General features: G+C 37.1%; 1 pseudogene; it reads right to left on the bottom strand.

Moving 5' to 3' along the window:
• Positions 1-1333: 1333 nt before the first annotated feature.
• On the bottom strand, positions 1334-3620 carry LOC129773685 (uncharacterized; annotated as a pseudogene).
• Between the last annotated feature and the right edge of the window lie 2574 nt (positions 3621-6194).

Genomic DNA, 6194 nt, shown 5'->3' on the forward strand with positions numbered 1-6194 from the left:
ATGCTGTAACTTTTAAATAATCTCCACCCCACTGGAGAAACGCCTCATAATTCACAGTTTGATCAATACGATAGAGCTTACGCAAATAAATATCAAGTTTGTTTTTGTGCGTGTGTATTGTGTTATCAGCTTAAAATTACTTTCAGAAAAGCAAACAATATCCCTTTTTGATATACAGTCCCCCCACAATTATGGGTCACTCAGCGAATTGGCTTACCATATAATAGATTATTATTGGATGTTCATTGATATTTTTTTCGGTAAAAATGTCCACTTTGACACTTAAACACATACTTTTTAGTATTCCATTGATATTTACTCAAATTTATTTGATAAACTTCGCTAATGAATGGAAAAGTTCGGAGTTAGCAAAAGTCACAATTATGGATCAGTTTTCCCCCTGTAACAATTATGGGACAATTTGATACCTAATATGAGTCTCTTGTTGCTATGGAGCCCAAAGCGATAAAATAACGAGTTTATTACAACTGTTTACAATATTTTGTACTACAGAAATTATCTATGGACCACGTTTACTCGTTTTAGAACATTGGATAGTATGGAAAGATATGATATCAAATCCGATTACCACTCTTCTAGTATTATTTTCCAACACACATAAAATGAACTAAATTTTCCATACGTAGGAACAAGTGAATTCAGTATACAGAAAAAAATAGCTCTTTAGGCAGCGCACACGAATTATGTAACGCTCTTAGGAGGGAGGGAGAGTACCTATCATCGTCATTACAAAGCAAAATCTCCCATGAAAAAAGCGTTAATTAAGGGAAGGGAGGGGGTCTAAAATCTCCAAAAAATTTGTTACGTAATTTGTGTACACTGCCTTACTTCATACAACTGTTTTGATGGTTTAAAAACAATAATAAACCTTTTTTGTACATAAAAATTGCTTCAATAAAAGTCTACCTAAATATTGATTGATTAATAGTTGGTTGACAAAAATGGATAGTCAAACCCGTGCCAGCATGATGCCAAAAAGAAAGGGTTAAATAAACATCACTAAGCAAAAGATTAATATACACGAAAAGGTCGAGAAAACTTATTTTTTAGGTTAAATGTAACAGAAATTTCTTAATGTTCTACTCAAACTTAAAGACCTTTTTTAAGTGAAGTTTCTGTTATGAATAATAAAACAACTTAAGACGAAAAATCTCTTGGACTATCGTTTTATTCATTTAAACAGAAAAAAGCATAATTCTGGATTTCGTATTGATGATTAACTTAAAATCAGTTTAAGGTTAAAAAATCAAAATAAAAAGTGGAAAAAAGACTTAAAGTGCGCGTCGTTTTTTCATATTCAAGGTGTCTTTTTCTTCTTTCTTGGAGGATTATTCTCCTTTTCCTGCTTCAATTTTTGCTTCTGAAGTTTTTCTTCCTGTCTTTTCTTCTTCTTACAATCTTTCTACTTTTCTTTCTGGATTCGGATCAGTTTTCGTTCTTCGGCCTTAGCTAGTTTTGATTCCTCCTTTTGTTTTTTCTCGTCGTCCTTTTTATCATACCATTGCCGCCATCTATTACTGGTTGCGACCGATAGTACGTGTTCTTGTCGTCTTGATATTGAATCGTTACCTTGTCGTTAGCTTTTGGCCAAATTAAAATACCGTTGAATGGATCTTCTTGTACTGCATCTTCCGATGTAATGGCAGCAGGAGTCACTACGTCTTCATTGGCTTGATACGTTACATGTTTGCATGTTTGCTCGGATGATTCATCTAAAAAATATTATGCGAGAATTAGCAATTATTCCATCTACCTACTTCTAATTGAGCCATAGCGGATCAAAGAGGTCTATAAACAATTTGCAAGAGATTTTTGTGTTTAAAGTGTGACTTGCAGATGGTCATTCTAAGAAAATTTGAAAAAAAACTTTGAAGCTGCTATTTCCTTCTAAAATTTGGACGATAAATGGAAATTCCATTATTGATGTTTAATCAGTTTGCGTTTCGCGAAAAGCTTACTCTATAGCACATAGACCATTCTGATTCTAATCGGCTCAACTGTTGATCTTGTTCACGCTTACCATGAGTAGTACTTTGTTGCTCAAGAGAAGTACACGTACCATCTTCTTCAATTGCCAGCTCCAGGGTAACACTCTGGAACTGCTCCAAAGGTTCAGTGAACATCAAACCTTCCGACTTGTCCTTAATTATCTTCCAGTAGTTGAAAAGCGCCAACTCATCAAACGGACCGTACCAGAATTCATTCTTCCAATCCAACATAAACCTTGCCAGCTGATCGTCACTGAGGCTTTTTTCAACATAGTGTAGTTGAAGCTGGAATTCGTACTTGCCGTCCTCTGGTTCTCGTCTCTCGGGAGAGGTTTCTGCATCTAGAGAGGCATTGGGAACAATTTCCGTACAGGCGTTCGCGTTCGCAATCGACTGAAATCCACTTCATTTACATCCCAAGGGCAAAGGCCACACAGTTTGAATGCTTTTTTCTAACATTCCTCGGAGTTCGTGAAATTATCCAGCGCTGTTTTCAATAGTGAGCAAAAGTTCAGTTTAGTAACTTTTGCGTTACTATTCGCCAAAAGATGCTGCCGTGGAACTTTATTCCAGATCTGTTTGAAAGGCCCGAAAAACTCCCTGTCGAGTGGCTGTAGAATTCGCGTAGAGTTCTGAAAAAGAGCGATCATTATTTATTATTTCGTGAGCCGCACAAAATTCAGATAGTTCAATGCTGATATGACTTTTATGTCCGTCCACAAACACGATGATAGGGAACTGTATTCCTTTTTCTAGCAGCCACTAGAAGTCATTTGTTATGTACTCATAAAATGTCTTCGACGTCTGCCAGCCTTCATCAGAAATACCAACAGACCAGCCTTCCGGAGTGTTTTCAACAATATCACGCATCATTCTTTTTCCGGGGTATAAAACCATCGGAAGTGTCAGCTCTCCAGCAGCATTACCTCCGAACAGTACGGTATAGCTGTCTTTATCGCAATTGATGTGGACAGCATAAGTATTCTCAGCATCCTGTCCGCAAATTGCTACAAAATCCTTTGGCACGAGTTTAAACCCAGATTCGTCAAAATTGAAAATTCTTCTCGGGTGATCAAAAATAGTTGAGTCGATGCTGTCTTCCTGAAGGGTATTTTCAATTTCCAGAAACCAGTGACGGATTTGTTCCTCCGTAAGGAATGCAGCTTTGGCTTTGGAGTCTCTAAGGAATGCAGCTTTGGAGAGTCTCGTAGTGCGCTTCTTCTTGAACTCCGGGTGCCTTTCCAAAAAACGTCGGGTCCAATTTCTGCCTAATTATTACAAGAATGGAAGAAATGGTTAACTTCTAAAAAATTGATTGAAGAAAACTAAATCTTACATGGAAAAGTTTTTGGAATGTTTCGCGTTTTCCGTATCTTCTCTGCATAATCGATGACTGCATGAAGAACGTCTGTAGCACTCAACCGTGCCCGGACCAGGTTTCTGGCTCTTCGGAGGAGTTCGCAGGTACCGCTGAAGGGTCGAAAAAGGAACCTGATATTTCTTAGCTGATCTTCGCACTTTTCCGGTCCTTTTCGCAGCTCGCTCCAAATCCTCTTGAGAATATTGTTTTCGGGGAGAGGATTTCCGCTTGCAGTCACTAGAATTAGGCATATTCCCGATTAACAATCTCTATGATAGTCATGAGTGAACATGACCCATTGTTGTGGGAAATTTGGTTGTGCATGGCACAATCATGGGTCATTTTTATTTTCGCTCGAATTTCCCAAAAACTCGAAGAAAACACATGTTTTTCATTTGGAGAATGTAAATAATACCTTTTTCGTGGAGCTGGAACCATTTTTCGGGCAAAAATCAGTATAATTACAACTAGGAAGGCTTACGAATAAACGACGCGCACTTTAAGATGTTTACAACAAAAGCGATAGTTTGACAGGTGAAAACACAGCTCAGTAGAAAAGGCTCAGAACATGTTCTTACGCATGTAAGTGACTTGTCAAGTGTTACACAACTAGTATATCTAAAAACATAAAATATTATTTTTTTTCTTATAAATAATAATAAAACGGGAACAAACAGTTAAAGTAAAAAGTGACTAACAATTGTGACTGGCCCATGATTGTGGAGGGACTGTATACCAATATGTGAACTGAATCTCGTGAAATAACAAAAAATGGGAACTTAGCGTTAAGGTGAATTTTTCAACATTAAGGTAATCTTATTTATCACACAATCGACCCATCTCTAAATTTAATATTTGAAGAAATCCTCCTGTGACCGTGATTAACAATGAAATCCACGCTGATGTAAATTTACCATCTCGAGCTTCTAATCGTCTTCTGGCATATTGTAGACTTGTGGATAAATCTTTGGCTTTCTTTGGTTATCCCTTTTCTGCAGATGAGGCGGAAATTTCATTCGGACACCCTCCCAATGTCCAAATTAATTAAAATTGAAATCCAACATCGTTAACTGTGTGATCCCTTTCTAGCAATAAATTAAAGCTTCTCTCTGTGACTGATGGTCGGATAACATCTGTTTACCTGTTGAGATATTAATTTTTCGCTTTACCAGAGGGGCCAGTTACGTACCTTTATTTATATTGTAAATGGAATATAAATCGATTACGCTTCTCTGGTCATCCCGCGGAAATTATATATCATTCATGGAAAGATACCAACACATTGCTGCAGGGAGTAAGTCAACCGCTTTCCTGTTATTGGAATGACCATCACCATCATGAGGATGGCAGCAAGCATCATAGTGCGATAGTTAAGCGATAAGAGTAAACCTCTTGTTAAGCGAGAGGCTGTGGATTATCGAAGCTCAAGAGAAGACAGTGATATATAATGTCTTTTGCATGGTTTTTTTTTTCACCGCTAAATATATATTTACCCATCAGTTATACGCCTTCCGTCAATATTACAATGAAACAATTGGGGAAGCTGAGAAAAGGGAGAAATCACAATCTATGGAGGCACGCTACAATTTTTAAGCTCATACAACATGCCGAGCTACTTGCTCTAATATCCGTAACAACGGGCTTTCCAGACACATTTTGACAAGAAAATGTATTCTGTAGGTACCGAAGAGACATATAATACCATAGCATCGACAGATCGTAAACAAAATTCTGATGTAAAATAATCAGAATTTGCCTCAATACTAATGGAATCTTTGGGTTTTTTGAACATAACTCCTGTGGTGTCAAAAACAGATGAAGTTATATTTTCCACATAAGCTTTCAATCATCCATTGCGTAGCAATAATGAAAAATGTGAGTTAGAGTGCTATATCAATTTACTATTGCTAGAAAAATTATCCCTGAGTCGTTCTCTCTTCTGGTTTCATATCATGATTGGGTTGGTTTATCAATTCATTTTCAAACTTTTATGCCATTTCGATAATTTTGATATCATTTGTACCCTTGTTCATGCGAACGGTTCATTTGGAGTCTATCTAGTGTTCAAATTTTCTAAGATAGCTCCCCCTATTGCCAAACTAAGCACCACCGAGTGTGAGAATTGCCATTTTATCGTCGCGAAACTATAATTTCTCGTTATTATACTGCCAAAATGCCATGAAATGTGGGACGGGCGCTTGAAAACGTTGAATTTAAAATTCAACATCGCTTGCCGCTTTGCTTGCTCCAGCGTTTCCAAGACGGAAATGCATTCTGCAAATCATCTCGCTCGTTTGTCGGAGAAGCAACTGCAAACACACCGAGGACCCATTTCCATAACCTGAAGTATCATTGCATACAGCATTGGATAAAATTATCATATAGCTCCAAACGACGACAGGTATGGGGGATGGTTTTTGAATTTACAATAACGTAGGAGAAAGATGTACATTATTTACCCAGGACGAAATTATTTCGTGAAATTGAGAACTGCAATGCAAGTAGAATAGAAATATTCGGAACACAGGTTTGCTTGCGAGAGACCGCCGCTTCCGACGGCGGGTCGGCGGTCGACTCGGATCGCGTCATCTTGGCATTAGATCATGAAAAATCCTAATTCGAAATGGCCAATTACGATTTTTTTGAAACTTGGTACATGATGGAAACTATCTAAAATCGCAATTTTCATTATCATATAACCAATTTAAATTACGACTGATTTTTCAAAACGGCGTAAATAAAATGATTTATCTTTCTTTCAAAAAATTGTAATTCAAAAACCAAATGTATGATTAAAATATGAAGTTTGACAAAGTTATTTAAAA

Source organism: Toxorhynchites rutilus, chromosome 3 (genome assembly GCF_029784135.1).
Source record: "Toxorhynchites rutilus septentrionalis strain SRP chromosome 3, ASM2978413v1, whole genome shotgun sequence".
Taxonomy (NCBI): domain Eukaryota; kingdom Metazoa; phylum Arthropoda; class Insecta; order Diptera; family Culicidae; genus Toxorhynchites; species Toxorhynchites rutilus.